This window comes from Nelumbo lutea, chromosome 8 (genome assembly GCF_056320005.1).
Source record: "Nelumbo lutea isolate HS-2025 chromosome 8, American lotus-T2T, whole genome shotgun sequence".
NCBI classification, from domain to species: Eukaryota; Viridiplantae; Streptophyta; class Magnoliopsida; order Proteales; family Nelumbonaceae; genus Nelumbo; species Nelumbo lutea.
In genome coordinates this window covers 27,557,710-27,576,735 of record NC_142691.1, presented here as the reverse complement: position 1 = coordinate 27,576,735, position 19,026 = coordinate 27,557,710, and the positions used below count along the sequence as shown (strand labels likewise).

At 42.3% G+C, this 19,026-nt stretch overlaps 1 pseudogene across 1 annotated transcript; it reads right to left on the bottom strand.

Moving 5' to 3' along the window:
• Positions 1 to 1,721: 1,721 nt before the first annotated feature.
• LOC148843586 (putative serine/threonine-protein kinase WNK11) lies at positions 1,722 to 17,608 on the bottom strand (annotated as a pseudogene). Its single transcript, XR_016103698.1, has 10 exons — positions 17,524 to 17,608; positions 17,302 to 17,435; positions 16,466 to 16,816; positions 8,174 to 8,211; positions 7,826 to 8,047; positions 7,281 to 7,750; positions 6,491 to 6,652; positions 3,588 to 3,661; positions 3,342 to 3,446; positions 1,722 to 2,174 (listed from the first exon to the last, which is right to left on the bottom strand). The product of XR_016103698.1 is annotated as a putative serine/threonine-protein kinase WNK11 (transcript).
• Positions 17,609 to 19,026: the final 1,418 nt, after the last annotated feature.

Genomic DNA, 19,026 nt, shown 5'->3' with positions numbered 1-19,026 from the left:
GCAGATGAAGTAAAATGAAACAATTGTGATGGTGTTTGGTTCTGTTTACGTTTATTTAGTAAATGTTATGGAGGGTGCCAAATAGGCACCATTTCAATATTTTCTCTCTTGCTATTCAGCATGCATCGAAAATGAAAAAAGTCAACTTTGATTTATGTGCATGCCAACCATTTGTAAAAGTTATTTTTTAAAGCTTCCACAAATAGTCGGGCGTTTTTTCACTGTTATGCTGATGTGGCACCTACTTGTCATAAATGGTTGTGATTATTGCATTCTCAGTTTTACCCTCAAATAAGTATAAATGTTTATTCAATAAACATAAACGGAACCAAACACATACTTGGTTTCACCGTTTATCCAATAAATAGTAGAAAACTAAAACACTTTGATTTTTGTGCATGAGGCATTTGGGAAACGTCAAATTCTTGTTTTCCCCAACACCCCAACATTTCTTGAAACCAGCTGCTGATGTGGTACACTTTAATGGGTATTAATCTGATGTAAAAAAGTAAAAAACATTTAAAGTGAAATTCAACCAAACAACAAAAACAAAAAACGTTTAAAGTAAAAAACGTTTAAAGTGAAAAAATGCAAATAAATGTCTATCCATAAACACCCACGGAACCAAACACATACTAAATGGGTAGCCTTGTTGCAGCACCGAGAGAAGTTAATTGAACAGTGAGGGAGAAGATGAAAAATAGCTCTGCAATCTGCAATAATATTAGAGATTCGCCAAGGAGGATTGGAGGATTCCTCCAACAGAGCATTGATCACAATCTGCATGTCTCCCTCAATTTGGACATGCCGGAAGTGAAGAGATGAAACGAGTCTAAGAGCTTCCAAAAGAGAGGGCTTCACTTTTAATAGCTGAGGATGGACTGAGCTTTATAGCACAAGCAAATAAAAAGATCCATGGTGATCCCTAATAATCAATCCTGCACCTGCACTTGATTGGTTGAGTTTCAACCAAGGCTTCATCCACCAGACCACTTATCATTAATAGATTCAGATGGGTCGTGTTCAATCTTAGTTTATAGCATCAACCATCACATCTACCCCTCCCAACTGAACATAAATTTCATTAATGATTCTTCATCATCCAAGACAAGACGACAAAGGGCTTTCCAAAACATCCACATAGTAATGGCACATCGAGCAAAGATGGGAACATGGAAAAGGGGTCATCTAATAATAAAGCCAATCAGTAATCAACCAATTTGGGTGAGAATCAACATGTAAAGGGTTAAAGACCGGAAGACATACTACAGGAACCAGAGCTTCTTTGACCGGAAGACTACGATGAATACAACACTAAACAATTAAAGGGCTAAAGACCCTTGATGGGCCACCAAAAATCTCTACAAAGAGCATTGGTTTTTTGAGTATCTTGTTGCAAGACAAGGGAAGTTGGGAATGGGTTCTATGACACTCTTCAAAAGAACACCCCTGCTGGCCAGAGAGCATCTTAGCCTTCCAATTCCAACTTGTTATCTAGTTAGAGGTTTTCTCAACAAAGAGCTTCCAGTTGTCTTTGTTCTCTGAACATCAAAAAAGGATCTCAAGCCCCGTTCATTTTTCGGTAAATTATTTTACCTGGGTAAATACAATTTTCTGGATAAGTTTTTCCTGGAAAACACTAATTCAGGTAGGGAACACTTACCCAGGTAAGTGCATTTATCCATGTTCTTTTATTTCTAAGGTAAATAAGGCAATGATCATTTTAGCTATAGAAATCCATTATTAAAAGGGGCATTTTTGTCCCATTCAAGTGTTGGCAACTTTCTCCCTATGTGGGAAAATTATTTACCCACGTAGGAGATGGGTATCACTTTATTGGATAAGTGACACCCAAGAAAATAAACTTTCCTTGATACATAAAGCTGAAAACAGAAGATAGGATTCTTGGCCAATGGGAACCAAAATCCCATTGACCAACTTCCCCCCTCTCCAAATCCAAAAAAGAATGCCCCCTCAAAAATAGAACAAATCTGGTTTTTCCTCCTACAGGAGGTGGCGTACATATGAAAAAACATAGTGTTTCTGTCTCCACTTCGAATTATTGTTCTTCCTCTAGCTCCAAAAGACGGTCCAGCTCATAGAGAAGCTCTCTTTCTTGCATTGCTGGCTTTTGTCTAGGAAGTTACCCGTAGTTGAGTGCCAAGCATTTGTGGCTGCACACAAAATTTGAAAAGCCTTTTTTAGCAATATTACTTGTTTCAGAACTATTTTTTTCTCTAGCTGCAGTATACACAACAATTATAGAAGGAACTGATACTGGACCGGTTTTTCATAATTAAGTATTAAAACTAACAGAAAATGGATGCCACCATCCAAGATTCATATGAATCCTCAGAAACGGTAGTGCTTTGGTGCCCCCAATTCAAGGCCGATGGACATTCTTTATAGAGATAGTTTACAACCTACAGGGTCTGGTCACAGTCTGTGGGGTGCAAACAGTTCAGGTGTGTTTTCAATCAAATTGTGCTATAGCAGCTTGGATTTGGAAGAAAGCAGCTCCACTGACAATGCAGTCTTTCATTTTGGTTGTTGCATGGGACAAGGCCCTAACTAGACGGAACCTATCTCACAGAGGCACGGTGTTGAGGTTACTTGAGTGTGGTAGGGCAGGAGAGTCAGTGAGTCATCTATTTATTCACTCCCTTGTTGCCTCAGGTCTATGACACCATTTCCTTCAGTTCTTTGGAAGATTATGGGTCCCACAAGACAGGTTGGATGAGTTGCTTACATCCTGGAGAGCCACGGGCTTCAGTAGGAGAGGTCAGATCCTCTGAAATCCTAACTGTTGCTTATCTGTTGGGCTCTCTAGGAAGAATGCAATTAGAGAGTGATCAAAAAGCTTCCCCTATGGAAGTATTGATCCAGAAGGCAGAATGGTACTTGAGATTTTAGACTATGGCCTCTCCACAGCTCCACAGGCTTGGCTTAGTATATCTCCAGTCCAGATGGAGGGACATTTTGATATCTTAAGTCTTTTTTCTTTTGGATGTAAAGTGGGGTGTGGTGTAAATTCTTTTTGTCTTTCTCTCGAGTATATATCCCTATAATCTTTTGCAAAGTGGGTTTTTTTATCAAAAAAAAAAAAACAAAAGAAAATGCATACAGGCAACATGCACGGAGGTACCAACTAATAAGAGATGATAACTAGCTAAACATGAAATTAAGAGTTGCACATAATGAAACCATTAGGAAGATTAAATCTAGTAACACCAACCTTTCAAGAAAAAAGTGCAAAGAGCTTATTAAAAAATAAATTCTTAAACCCACTTATGATACTCAACAAAGTTTTACAACCAGAATTCAAGAAAAAGCACTAATACCTGTAATGAACTTGTTTCCAAAACAATGATGTCTAAGATTGCCCACTCGGAGTTGCAATCTGCTTCAGAAAGTATCCCTTTCCTTTTGAAGTGCTAGTAGAATACCTATAGATATTACTCCTCGTGATTAAATTGTTGAAATTGGGAAAGTTCCAGATGTTTTTCTAGGAAAAAAACATGATAGGTTGACACTTGTAAGAACAAATTTTCAGAAAATAAAGGATCATGTGTAATGCAATTGTATACCCAAATTATGGAACTTTTCACAGAGAGGATGATGTGTACCATGGAACCTTCAATGATGGAAAATGCAGAGTGCCCTGAAAAAATAGAATATAAAAGAAGCTTAGCCTGACTGTTTTCCAATAAGCATCACGTCATTGAAATGCGCTTTAAATAACATGGTAAAAAGTTCAGAAAAGGCCCAACTTATGATCACAAATTAATCAATGAATAGTAAAATTAATGCCAAAGTAGGGTATAGTTTGTGTAGGATAAAAGCTCACATTCTGTATTAGTGGATCATCTTCCCCAAGTTCGCTAATGTTCACTACAAACTTTGCACCGTAAATCATTGCAAGACTGATTGGGTCATTTCAAGAGGTCAAATTATAGCAGTTAAATGGACAGCTGAGAGTGGGCTCAGGTTGCTTTTCTATTGTAAAAATCACAGGAGGTAGAGGGTTAAAGGAAGCGGGTTTGGGGCTGGTTTCACACCTGTTTTCTGCTACAAATTGCAGCAGTGGCACGGGTCACCGGGAGTGGGTTCAAGGATGATTTTCTACTGTAAAATTTTAGTATATTGAGGGGTTAAAGGAGGTAGGTTTGGGGCTGGTTTCACACCGGTTTTCTGCTGCAAATTGCAGCAGTGGCATGGGTCACCGGGAGCAGGTTCAAGGCTGATTTTCTGCTATAAAATTTCAGCAGATGGAGAGATTAAATGAGGCAGGTTTGGGGCTGGTTTCACACCAGTTTTTTGCTGCAAATTGCAGCAATCGCACGGGTCATCAGAAGTGGGTTCAAGGCTGATTTTCTCTGCAAAACTTCAGCAGATATAGGAGTTCAAGGAGGTGGGTTGGAGTTGGTTTCACGCCGTTTTTTTGCTACGAATTGCAGCAATGGTATGGGTCACCGGGAGCGGATTCAAGGCTGATTTTCTACTGTAAAATTTCAGCAGATATAGGAGTTGAAGGAGTGGGTTTGGAGCTCATTTCATGCTGGTTTTCTGCTACAAATTGCAACAGTGGCATGAGTCACCGGAGTGGGTTCAGGTCTGGTTTCCATTTCCTGCTATAAAATTTCAGTAGATATAGGAGTTGAAGGAGGTGGGTTTGGGACTGGTTTAATGCCAAGACTTGCAATAGTTAGTGGGACAAAGGGAGGTGGGTTTGGGACTGGTTTCATACTGGTTTATTGTGGTGGTTTGCAGTGGTTAGAAGGATTATGGGGAGTGGATTCAGGTGAAAAATCACCTACAAGGAGAAAAACACTCCAATATGCATTCATTCATTCATTCAATCTCCTAAGCCCCAAAAGTTCTCCCTCGCATCATCCATCAATTCCAAGACCACCATGGCATTCAACACAAAAACCATCCAAGTAAGAGCACCACATCCATGACAAAATTTATTGTAGCATGAACACTAACCATTCAAATGAAACACGATCCCTATGACACCCAAATATTCCAAAATCAGAATCTTCAAGAATTTCCAAAATTACTCGAGCACTTACTAGTATCAAAAGAAAAAGAAACACATGCAGGACTTGTGAACAGTCAAAGCCTCAACCCAGGCAAATTCCAATTCCAAAGTATGTAGTCAATCAAAATGTGAAGTGCCAACACCAAGAGTAACCAAAGGTAAATCTCAAACTAGTGTGGTAAAAGGACTCAATTTTTTTTTAATCAGCATAAAAGGAATCAAATTAGGTAATGTAGAAAAAAGCTACCATAATAAAACAATCTAATAGTTATTCCACTACAACCTGACTTCATGTTTTGAGAAATACCACTTGGTTTCTTTGGCACAAAACACCATTAATCTATGTTATTAAGCAATTTTTGAAGACAGCAAGGCTATTCAAATCATCTTCAAATCGATCTCCGGGATCCTATTATAATGATTCCAATTTGAGTTTAGGCCTTATCCTTATTGGCAACATGTCCTAGAAGCTGACAACACAAAATTACCTAACAGCCAATCTATATTCATCATGCTAAAAGTATTAACTGATGAAAACAGAGTGATCCATCAGAGTACTTCAAAGGAGGTCTTCATTCTAGTAGGCCAGCATGCAGTAGGTCAAAACCAATGCATTATGAGCAACCCAAGAGAGATTATTCTGATTTGAGCAATTTAGAAATAATGAATTCAATCAAGACAATAACCCCAAATGGACCAATCCAGATTTTGGGGAATGAAGAAGTGGGAGTGAGGGACTAATTTAGTCAATAGGAGAGATTGTTCTTTTAGAAGGTTGGAAAAGAGAGGGAGTGAGGGACTAATAAAGCAACACTAGGTTTGACTTCAATCAAAGCAAACTGAATTGCTACTATTGTTGCTGAAATGGACCAATCCAGATTTAGTTTACTTCTAACTAATCCTCCCTCTTAGTGGTCAGACTCTTCTCTTAAAGACTCAGGACCTTACTAGGAACTAGCAGGTCATGTCTAGTTGTACTGACAGATGAAACAGCAAATCAGTCTTCCTACCTATCAAAGGATGACAAGCTTATGCAGAAAAAAAGTCAGATCACCCTATTAGAAAGGACCAGTCGTGTTTTATAAATGAAAGCATAGCTTCTGCCCACTACCTCATAAAAGACAAAAACAACCAGCGATGAGCCTCCCTTAAGACAACATTCTTGAACCCATCAACTGCAGTTATGATCTTTAGGCTTTTTGCTAGAAACTAGACCTTAAAATAAATCTCCTACAACTAGAATTGTTTCAAGAGAAGCAGAAGTGACCTCCTACTACCTTCAAAACCTTTTAGTGCAATTCAAACCCATGTGAAATTATAACTTTTGCTAAAATCTAGGGAAGAAATGATTAATTCAGGTTAGCAAACAGACCAACACCTAATTACTTCAAAGATAAAAAGACAAGTGCCACACTCAAGGCTTTTTTTCAACATTGTGAGTCTCACCTTTTGTCACAAAGAGGGCTTCTTAATAAGACAAGTGCCACACTCAAGGATCCATTAACTGCTTCTGGCAGGGAGCCTCTTAGAGACACTTGCAATACATTTTTCTATAAAGCTTATGACTCCAGGATCCTTCACCTTTGCTAATGATGCAGGCTTGATTCCCTGAAGAAAAACCAGATCCAAGATGGAGTCAAGAAGTTTCTTCAACAATAAGGTTCATGGGTATGTGAAGAAAAACCAGATCCAAGATGGAGTCAAGAAGTTTCTTCAACAATAAGGTTCATGGGTAGCATCTGGCCACTAATTATTATGAGCATTTTGAGAATGCGGTAACCCAAACAAGTGGTCCAACATTAGATTGGTTTAGATCAAAGAGCATTTTTTTATCAATCAAAGATCAAAGAGCATTTTTTATACATGAAAAGCATCAATGTTGGAGCTAGAGAAGAAAGTCTTTCACTAGACATTCCGGATTACCATATGTATGATATCCAAGTGATGGACATGGTCAGGATTTGTCCTTCATAAATTGAAAATGTTTCTTCATATGCTTTTATAACAACAATAGCGCAGAGGACTTAATTATGGGACTTGATCTTTTGTTTTTTTCAGGTTGGAGTTTCATAACTTTATGAACATTCAAGGTTTCAAGGTATGAAGGTAACAGAGGCAACCAAGGATATGGACAGAAAGTCTCTTCAAGTAATTTAGTATGCAATGCGGATAAATAGACTAAAAGAAATATTAATTACATGACCCTCAAATGGGTTAAAGATCAAGGTTGCCTTACTGATGTCACTTTCTTGTAAATCTGAGCTGCATTGGCGCACTCAACATAGGGATACTCAAAGGTCACCACGTCTAGTAAGCACATGCCAAAGGCATGATATCCACAAGTTCATTGTATTCTTCCTCATAAAGCTTTGGTGCCATGAACTCTGGAGTCCCTACAGTGTTACTTAAATGAATATTATTCCCTGCTAGTCCAAGAATAGACCTCTGCCATACTTCAATTCTAAAAACTGCTAGGTACTCACCAATGACAGAGCTGAGCGGAATAGCAGCCAGTCCAAGGTCACTGATTTTTACCTCGCCTTGGTTGCCATTAACGAAAATATTGTCACACTTCAAGTGGCGATGGATGACCGGCCGGTCATGACCATGAAGATAGAGAAGACCGTGCAAGATTTGCCTTGACCAATTCTTGAGTGCTCTCAAGCCAACATGCTTGTGTTTCTTCCGGTACCCACCAAGATGATTCTAAGTTGAATGTTCTCCACAGAAGAAATAGAAAAGAAGAGGGAAAGGATCTGTACAAGTAGAAAATCCCATGGCGTAATGTTCCCAAGTGAAAATCTCCGTGATGAAGTTGATATTCTCATTTTTTATGTCAATCCATGAGCTGTAGAACTTGATAATGTTCTTGTGCTTGAGAGTCTCGAGCAGGTGGACTTCAGAGTAGAGACGCTCTAAATCTTCAGAGTCCGCAATAAGTCAACCACTCTAACTTGATTCCAAGCAACTTCAATCCCTTCCAAGTCATCAAACGCTCTATATCTGAAAAGTCAATAAATCAAGGAAAAACAAAATAAGAAAACGTACCAATGGTAGCATACCGCCAAGTACTAGTGCTTCCGAGCAAGTTAAGGGAGAAGATTAAAATTGGAATGAAGAAGACGATACACTGTTTTGAAAGAGCCCTTTCCCAACACCTCTCCATACTGTGAAAAAAATAAAGGAAAAACATGAGACAGGCCCCCAAAACAGAATAAGAACAAACATCATACTATAAACCCTTCCACTTATTCCGACGAAAAGGAGAATTATCCAGAATCTCAGATCCTCTTAGAAAAGGAACTCCATTATCAAAAGAATCCTAATATGTGAGCACTCAACAAGGGAAGAGCAAATGTTATCGGTATTCAAAAGAAACAAAATAAGAATATCATCAATCTTACCCTTTTCGTTGTTCGGATTTCAATCCAAAAAGTGCCCGCTGATACATGTTGGAATCCTCCACCAAAGCCCTTAAATCCCCAAACTCTAGTTAATCACACATTTGCTCTCTTCAGCCTCATTAGCCGATACCTAGATGTAAAAAAAATTCAGCCCTCCTATCCGGTAATGTTGTTAGAGAAGAAGACACTGAGGGGCTGCTGTAGCGAGGAACGAAAGGAGGGAAGAATCATGCGTATGAGAGAAAAAGGAAAAATGAAAAAGAGGAAAAAATGTTCGCCCAAGAGAAAGAATGAAAGAGGGAACATAAAGAGTCGTTCGAAGAGGTAATTTCGCTGTTTGCGCGCAATGGTTTTTGGGCGCCAAATCCAAAACAGCGACTACTTTACTTGTCCGCTAAATGGGAGAGGAAAAATTATAATTATAAAGGCGTTAAAAAGTGCCTCTGTTATAATCTAATAAATCTGCTTCCTTTAATGCATAAGAATTCTAGTATAAAAAACTGAATGGAACCAATCTCAAATTAGCCTTGAAGCAATCCTACCTAATTTGTTATAGTGTAGGATTTGGCTCTAAATTCTTGGAACTGAGCCAATGAACCTATATTAAATAAAACTGATCATATCTTGATATATCCCCAAAATATTTTTAAAGATGTGAAGATTTGAAGTTAAACACTTATGGTTACAAAAGTTATATTCTCACTTGACAATTGAGTGACTTAAGTGATTTGATCATTTATTTTATTTTAATATTTGAATGTATATAATGAATAATGTAAAAGTTAATATTTACAAAATTTAAATTATAATTATGGTTAGCAAACAGGGAGGGGGACGGATTTGGATATGCTTAAAATTTTGGAATTGGGAATTTAAGAAAACCCGGGAATGAAATTCATAGACAATGAAAAACGCCCTAACTATCCAAACAATTAGTTTCATGGGCTGACCAAAATCCAAAAGGGAATTTTATGAAGGCAAGCATATTTCGTTTATCAAAATGGTTATATGAGAAAGTAAATAAAGTAGAAATAGATTCTTAACTAAACAATAGATTGGGGAGGGGGCCTAATATGCTAATGTAGGAGCATACCTAGTGTCTTTTTTAAAGGAGCTATGCTTCCTACCTAGAAAGGAACTTAAAATGATGACTAATCCTTGAGACTTAAAAAATTAAAGAAAAAAAAGTGGTTCAATGAGACTAGATAAAAAAAATAGCTAAACAAAACAATGGTGGGCTTGACCAATTTTTAAATTCAAAGCTTCCATTGTCCCATTAAAAATCTTAACAACAAGATTGAAAATTAATGCAGAATTCCTATTATGTCATGGATGATACCTAGTCTGGACTCTAAACAAGTGGCGATATTTGTTTTTTTACGGAAAGCATCAATTGTCGATCTCAAAATTTTTTCTAGCATCAAAAGGGATGATGAAATGAGCAATGTGTCAATTGCTAAGTAAAAAGATGTTAATTATATTTATAATATGTAAGACAACACTTTATTTATCGGATGCATGCTAATGGGCCATTATACTAAACTATTCAAAAGAAATCGGAAAATAAGAAAAGAGATAAAACTTGAATAAAAATATTAAAAAAACTATAATATTTCATAACCGATTTCAGCAACATTCAAATTTTGAATCAACAATTTTAATCATGGTTGCTTCCCCGGATACGTACCGTTGAATACCCTATGCATTGAGGACAAATCTACTTGTTGAGCTCCTCTTGGGATGCTTTGTTCTCCTTGAGTGATCCCCAAGTTTTAGAATGAACTTGGATTCACTTTGGAGGACCAAGGACGTTAGTTATGTAGCACAAATGGTGTGGAACGACTGCTGAATGCTTGTAAATTTCTGCTATGCTAATATTGCTCCAAGAAGGCTTCATACTTTTTTCTCTTGAATTGAGGCATGACCCGAGGGTGTTTTTGGCTTCAAACTGATATAGAGGGACTATAGGGATGCTGGAGAGTGAGTGGGGAGACTTTGGGATGTGGGTAATGGCTGTGGGAGTTGAGCTCTCTCCCTAAGCTAGCTTGTGTCTAGGTTAGATTGTCTGTATAGGATGTGAAAAAGGGGTAATATATATTTATAAATTTTGTGAGAGGGGAATGGAGGGCTGAAATGGGAGACAAGGGAGATCAATGACCGAGATTTAAATGTTTTTTGGAGGGAGATTGATTGAGAGAATGGGCTGTCAAGACAAATTTGATTGAGATCCTCTCAATCACTCAAGAAAAATAGTGGAAGGTTTCACCAATTTATCTAAATTGGACATTCCAAGTTTAGGTGATTGGTTTGATTGATTGGAGGCTCTAGCTAGTCAAATCTTAGAGTTTTAAGATGTTTCTAGAGGTTGAGAGGGAGTTTTGGTTGTGGAATGCCCTAGGTTTGAAGTTATTGTGAAGATTATTCTAAACGGAGGGCTCGGATCGAGTCTAGCTTTGGGTCTCAAGATGGAGGGATTAACGATGTTAGAATTGGATGATCTTAGTACCGTTGGACTCGGAATTTTGAGCTCTATCCATCTACAGGGTTGGATTTCAAATTGCATGTAGAATAGGGTTCAGGATCAAAAATGATCCTGATCGAACGATTGGAATTAGTTCTGGATTCAAATGTTGAGATGAAAGGCTAAATGGTGCCGGATTTGGGTGATCTTGGTGTCGTCAGATTTGGATTTTTTCTATGTACCTATGGTTTCAGATTTCTGATTTGATGTGAAATGAGGTATAGGATAAAAATGGCGCCGATTGGACAATGGGAATCAGTTCCAGCTTCGGGTCTTAAGATGATGGGGTAAACGGTGTCAGACTTAGGTGATCTTGGTGTCGTCGGATTGGATTTTCAAGATCTACGTACCTATGGTCTCGGATTTCTGTTTTGATGTGAAATGAGTTTTATGATCAAAATGACTTCGATCAGATGATCGAAATCGGTTCTGACTTTGGTCTTAGGATGATGGGTTAAATGGTCTCAGACTCAGGTGATCTTGGTGTTGTTGGATTTGAATTATTGGGCTCTACATACCTATGGTCTCAGATTTTGGATTTGATGTGAAATGAGGTTTAGGATCAAAATGACTCCGATCAAATGATTAGAATCGGTTCTGACTTTAGGTCTTGGGATGAAAGGGTAAATGGTGTCAAAATCACATGGTCTTGGTGCCATTGGATTTAGACTTTCAGGCTTTACGTACCTATAGTTTTGGATTTCTGATTTGGTGTAAAATGTGGTTTAGGGTCAAAATGACTCTAATCCAAATGATCACTAGCGGGTCGATCGTCGCGGGCTGCACCTCAACCGCAACAAGGACCTCGGATCGCGAGATCGAAAGAGAAGAGCGGAATCCCCCGAAGCGGCCAAGGAAAGAGGAATCGATTTTCTTCATCGAAGATGACGCACGCAGAGTCTAGTACCCCCACGATGACGTGCTCGTTGTAAAGATGAGAATCAATGATTTCAAGGTAAGGCATGTCCTCGTTGACTCCGGTAGTTCGGCGGATATACACTTTAAGGTTGCATTTGACAAACTTCAGCTTCGGGAGAGTGATTTGAAGCCCGCGAACACTCCCCTGGTGGGCTTCAGCAAAGAGGAAGTCAGGCCCCTGGGGAAAACTACAGTATCTGTGGAAGTCGACACATGGCCTAGTATTGTGAGATTCAACCACACTTTTCTAGTGGTCGCAACCCCCTCCTCGTAAAATGCCATAATAGGCCAGCCAATCACCCACGCTTTACACGCAATGGCGTCCACCTATTACTTGGCTATGAAGTTCCCAACGGATTTCGGAGTAGGGGTAGCGTGGGGCGACCAGCTTGAGTCTCGCAAATGCTACATCGCCACCCTGAAAGGGAAAGCCAAGGTGGCCGATGACCTCGAGTTGGAGCGACCTGTGGAGCAGCATGAAGAGCGAGCTACGCCCATAGAAGAGACAGTCATTGTACCTACTTCAACAGATGATCCAACTTAGACTCTCCAGATCGGTGCTTCAATCGAGGAGCCTTTATGATCTCTGCTGGTAAGCTTTCTACTTAAAAATTTAGATGTTTTTGCATGGTCCGCAATAGAGATGCCCGACATAGACCCCGGAGTCATTACTCACAAACTGAACACCAATCCTGTAGTTAGGCATGTTAGACAGAAGAAACGCAACCTAGCCCCAGAGCGTTGGAGAGTAGTTGATGAGGAGGTTGGGAAGCTCCTCGCAGCCAACTTCATCAGGGAGGTCCATTACCCGAGCTGGGTAGCCAACCCCATTCTGGTAAAAAAGGCCAATGGTAAATGGCGCATGTGCGTCGATTATACCGACCTGAATCGAGCTTGCCCGAAGGACTGCTTCCCACTTCCCAAGATAGATCGTTTGGTGGACGCGACCTCAGGGCATGAGTTGTTGAGATTCTTGGATGCTTACTCAGGCTACAATTAGATCAAAATGGACCCTACCGATGAGGAAAAAACGGCCTTCAAAACCGAACTAGGCCTGTACTGCTACAAGGTCATGCCCTTTGGGATGAAAAATGCCAGGGCTATTTTTCAAAGACTTGTACACCGATTGCTCGAGCCATTGATTGGCAAAAAAGTAGTGTTATGTAAACGACATGGTCGTCAAAACCCAGTTTTCAAATGATTTAATAAAAGATCTGCATTATGTTTTTGAAATTTTGTGCAAATGTAACATGAAATTAAACCCGAACAAGTGCATTTTCGGTGTCACCTCGGGTAAATTCTTAGGTTACATCGTCAACCAACGTCGCATTGAAGCCAACCCTGATAAAATTAAGGCCATCTTAGATATGAGACCACCCCAGAAAATTGAAATAGGTTCAGAGGTTGAACGATCGCATAGCCTCTTTGGGCCGCTTCTTGTCTAAATCAGCAGATCGTTGCATGCCTTTCTTCAAGGAAATTAAAAGAAGCAAGGACTTCGAATGGACCGAAGAGTGCTAGCTTGCTTTTGACGAGCTCAAAAGGTACCTCGCTAGCATCCCGGTGTTAACCCGACCCGAGGAGGGAGATATTTTGGAGTTGTACCTCTCTACGAGTGACGAGGTAGTCAGCTCAGTACTGACAAAAGAAGTAGATCGAGTCCAACAACCCATCTATTATGTTAGCAAAGTGTTGCAGGAAGCAGAGACGAGGTATCCTGAGATCGAAAAGTTGGCGTACGCGCTAGTTGTTGCAGCTCAGAAACTTCGACCGTACTTCCAAGCTCATACGACTGTCGTCCTCACCAATAAGCCTCTGAGGCAAGTTTTGCTCAAGCCCAAGGTCTCTGGTAGATTGACAAAGTGAGCCATCGAACTCAGTGAGTACGACATCCAGTACAAGCCGCGAACCACCATTAAGGCCCAAGCCTTAGTTGACTTTGTCGCGGAATACAATTTCAACACCGAGGTCCCTGAGTTAGTCGAGCCCGAGCACATCGAGGAAGCTCCAACTAGCGCGGCTTCTCTCTTGGTTAGACTGAACCTGACTTGGGATTAGGAGCCCTAGATCCTCCATGTGGATGGCTCGTCAAATTAGTAGGGTAGCGGGGTTGGAATCGTTTTGTATGGGCCAAGCGATGTGAAATTGAAATACGCACTACGCTTCGAGTTCACTGTGTCCAACAATGAAGCGGAGTACGAGGCACTGATATCCAAGATGACCCTAGAAAACGAAGTAAAACTAAGCACATCGTTATCTGCAGTGACTCCCATCTCGTGGTCAATCAGGTCACCGACGAATATGAAGTTCGTGAACCAACCATGGTCGCCTACTTAGCCAAAGTCAGAGAGGCTCTGCTCAACTTCCAGTCATACTTCATCAAGCAGATCCCAAGATCCGAGAATGCTGAGGCCAATGCCCTATCTCGATTAGCCAACACAAGCGGCAACACCATGAGAACTGTGTACATAGACAACTTGCCTCGGCCTATCATTCTCAGGGGGCAGAGGAGGTCGTCATGTCGTACAAGCAGAACCGAGATGGATTGATCTACCCGCGAGCTACCTGCTACATGGGACCCTCCCTGCAGATTGTAATGCTGCCAGAAGGGTAGAGCGCTAGGCAGCCAAACACATCATTATAGACGAATGGTTGTACCAAAGATCTTACACACTCCCTTATCTACGTTGCTTATGACCTTCTGAAGCCGAGCTCATGCTCTGCGACACTCATGAGGGCTTGTGCGGCGGACACATGGGGGGCAGGGCCCTCGCCCAAAAGGCACTATGACAAGGGTATTATTGGCCAATGATGAAGGAGGATGTGATTGAGTTCGTCAGAAGGTGTGATAAGTGTCAGAAGCATGCCAACATCCACCACCAGCCCATTGCCGACCTAAAGTATCTCACCAGCTCATGGCCCTTCGCACAATGGAGGATCGATATACTCGAACCGCTTCCACCAGCGATAGGACAGAGGAGGTTCTTAGTTTTCCATTTTGAACTACCTCGGGTGCTCATCTCTGACAACGACAAACAATTCGAGGACATCAAATTCCAGAACTGGTGTAAAGACATGGGGATACAACAAAATTTCACCTCGGTGGCACACCCTTAAGCAAATAGTCAAGCGGAAGTCACAAACAGGGCCATTCTCCACAGACTGAAGGCATGCCTAGCCCAAGCTAAAAGACTATGGGTAGACGAACTACACAGTGTACTATGGGCTTACCAAACCATTGTGAAGACCGCGATGGGTGAGACTCCCTTCAACCTTACTTACGGGACAGAGGCAATCATCCCAGCCGAGATTGAGGTCCCAACACTACGCCTGGAAGAATACGACGACGATCAAATAAGGATGAGCTATGCACCAACCTCGACCTACTTGATGAGGTACGGGACCTCACATAAATTAGGACCACGGTCTACCAGTAGAGAGTAGCTCGGTACTATAACGCCAGGGTCAAGAAGCGGAACCTCTGCGTTCGGGGACCTGATTCTTCGTAAAGTCATGGTACCCGAGCCTGGCATTGGTAAGATCGGGCCAAATTGGGAAGGACTCTACCAAGTAAAGCGGGTGCTCAGGGAAAGAACATATGAGCTCGAAACCCTAGAAGGGAAGTAGATACCTCGAAAAATGGAATATTTTCAACTTGAGGCAATATTACTTGTAATTACTGAGTTGAGTGGACCACAACTCGCTCCTTGAGCCTAAGTTCCAAAGCGCCGAGCTAATGAAAAAACCTCGGCACTATAAGACCCAGTCGCCTCTTCGGCATGGGTGAACTCCGAAAGAGAGTGGACCACAAGTCGCTCCCAAAGCCTAAGGGCCAAAACGTCGAGCTAATAAAAGAACCTCGACACTATAAGACTTAGTCGCCTCTTCGGCATGGGCGAACTCTGGAAGAGAGTGGACCACAAGTCGCTCCCGAATCCTAAGGGCCAAAACGCCGAGCTAATAAAAGACCTCGACACTATAAGACCCAGTCGCCTCTTTGGCATGGGTGAGCTCCAGAAGAGAGTGGACTATAAGCCGCTCCCCTAGCCTAAGGGCTAAAACACCGAGCTAACAAAAGACCTCGGCACCACAAAAAACCTAGTCGTCTCTTTGGCATGGGAAAAGTACTCTAAAATGCCGAAGGTATAGGCAGCTCGAGTATGAGCACCTATAGTAGCTCGGGCATATCAGGCAATTCGACAGGCGAAGTAAACAATGTGTAGACAGGTCAGGCATGCACCCTACAATGTCGCTCACTTCGGTGTACACCTCTTGAAATTGCCCCTAAGTGATAGTTCGGGGTAACCGCTAAAGAAACCCCCACTTTGGTCATCTAGCTTGATGGATTAATAGTTCGGGGAAATTACATCCTTAATTTGTGATCAGAAATAAGGTAATTGCACGACACTTGGCAAAAAAAAGTGTTTCGTTAACTCTATAGTTCATTACAAGGACAAAAGAAACAAAAAATGCTCAGATCGTAGGCTCAAAATACAAAGACTACTCGAACTACTTGGGGGACTCGTCACTCTTGCCCGAAGCCTCCGTGGAAGTACCAGCCTGGTTGATGGCATTAACCTCTCTAATGTCATCGCCACCCTCCTCCTCGAAGGCCGGGTCTTCAGCGGCTTGGAGGTCTACCTCTCTTGTGATTTGTGAGGTAGTGATGGCGCTTACATCGAGCTGCAGGAACTCGCTTTTGATCAGCCACCTACTGAGCTTGAAGCCTTTGCAGTAGGCCTCCACCAATGCCCTATCGAACTCTTCCGAGTTCTTGTAGTCTTCGACAACCTTGACCTTGGCCTCATCCATGGCCTGGAGAAGAATCTCAGTCAGCTCCTTGATGTCGGCCTCGAGGTTCTCTACTTGGCGCTTCAGAGTCCCTTTATCCGTCTCAAGGTTTTCCACCTTGCACAGAAGGTCTTCCTTCTACGACATCAACAACTTGATTAACTCTTTCTGAGCTAGTGCATCACCCTCTAGCCAATGGATCTAGCCGTGAGCTAATTTCAGCTAAGTGTAGGCCTCACGGGATGAGCTCTTGGTGGCTAGAGCCCGCTTTAGGTGCGTCTCGGATTGGAGAGTCAGGGCGTGCACGGTGTTGTTCACCTGCCAAGAGTGCCAGTTAGCACCAGTAAGGCTACAAATGTAGAAATTGAAGTTTAAACAAGACTTACCACCGTGTAGTGGGTAGTTGCTCGAGCTTCGAGCTGAGCAGGTGATAGTTCGACCCTGTTGGAGACTTCCTCGGCACACACAGCCCCTTTGCTCTTGCGAAGGCTGTATTAGGGGTTCAGAACAATCCAGGCTGATCCCCCGCTCCCCAAAGTAGTAACAGCTATCTCAAGAGAAAGTCTCATAGTTGTCTCGAGCTCCTAAGGTTGGGCCTTCTCCGGTTCCTCTAAATCAATCACCGGAGCACCAGAAGGTTGTTTAGGATTGGAAGTAGGAGGTTGTGGAGATTCGACGCGAGCTCTTTTGACAGCCCGCTTATTCTTTCCCTTCATTTTCCCGAAGAGCCTATCCGCGCTGAGCCGCTCCATGGGGCCTGCAACAAAACTCAACATTAGCAACACTATCAAAAAGAAATGACAACTATTAAGGTAAGATACTAACTCTAGACCAAAGCGACCTACCAGGGTTCAAGCCGGCTTGTATGAGCTTATCCTCGGTGATATAGTCCTTGTAGTCGAACCTGAGCTCCGCCCAAGATTGGAGCATCTCTCTTGTTTTCAGGTATAGCCTAATACCGGGGTCCCGAATGGCCGCCCTCCAATGAGTAGGAAAGGGCCAACCCGCGGAATTGCGGACTACAAGGGATTTTACTGGGAAGCTCGTGCAACAATTTATAGCTCAGGCGAGGGGACAGATAGTAGGCCCGCTTATGCTCGGGGAGAACACTAGAGGCATTCTTCTTTGTGGATAAGATAGAGGAGAAAATGTCGAGATCGAGGGGCAGGGGTAGTCGAAGCAAAGAGAAATTGTCCCGACCACATTCCGAATGGAGTTTGGGTGAAGTTGGTCTATGGTGATGTTAAAAAACTTCAAGACCTCTATGATTAGGGGGTGCAGAGGAAGACGGAGTCCAGCCGTGAGCTGTTCTCCAAAAATCACGATCTCATCATGACCGTTTTCCCAAGGGAAGTTGCCTGCGGGAAGGTTATAGGTATACACTCCCTCGGAAGGTTATACTGACGTATCAGGGCCCTAAGTCTATCTACAGTCATAGTTGAGGGACCAAACTTGTCCGTTACCCGAACTCGATGAGAGGTGGACGCTGGGTTATCCGAGGCCTCCTGCGTCTCATAGGTTGGCTGTGCCTCAGAGACGCCTACTTGAGCTGAGGTACCCACCTCGGGCTCATCTAGAAGACTATCGAAACTATGGTTTGACATAACTGCAAACTGAAATGAACTAAAAAGGAGAAGCTAGGGAAACTCACCAAGGGAAAACGACCGAACTAGGAAGCTGACGAACTAGAGAACCCGAGCTGAGGAGTTTAAGTGCGACCTCAGAGTGAATGCTAGTGAACTTATGGCAGAGAAAATGACTTGGGTCCCCCTATTTATAGCCGCTATATCCGAGAATTAACGGTCAAGATCAAGACGATCCAACGGCTCTCAAGAAAACTGGCTGCGTGACCCCCGAGGTGAAATCAGTTTTGTGCGTTTTTGGCGTCCGCAGAGTCTATAGATCGCGTGACGACCGCACGTGAACTGTATGCAACCCAGGTTATCCTTGATTGAGCTAAGCAGCGAATTGGTCTGACCAACGAACTATCTGACTAGATGACCTAGACTTCGAGCCAAATCCACCCGTCACGTCATGAACTCCCCACACCAGGTCAGGACCCCTGGCCCGAGGAGTGGGGGGCAATTGATGGAGGGTGATTTGGCCCGACCTCGTAATAAGGGGACACGTGGACATGACTCGACATAAGTGACAACTCAACATAATGAGCTCGGTACAACTTAGTGTAACAAGCCCGCTATAACCCAGCATGACAGCTCGCCAGAAGTGGCAGCTCGCTGCAAGATGATACTCCAATACCCCGAGCTAAGACTCCCAAGTAGGGAGCACCCCGAGCTAAGACTCCCAAGTAGGGAGCATCTTGAATTGAAGACACCTCGGGTTAAGCT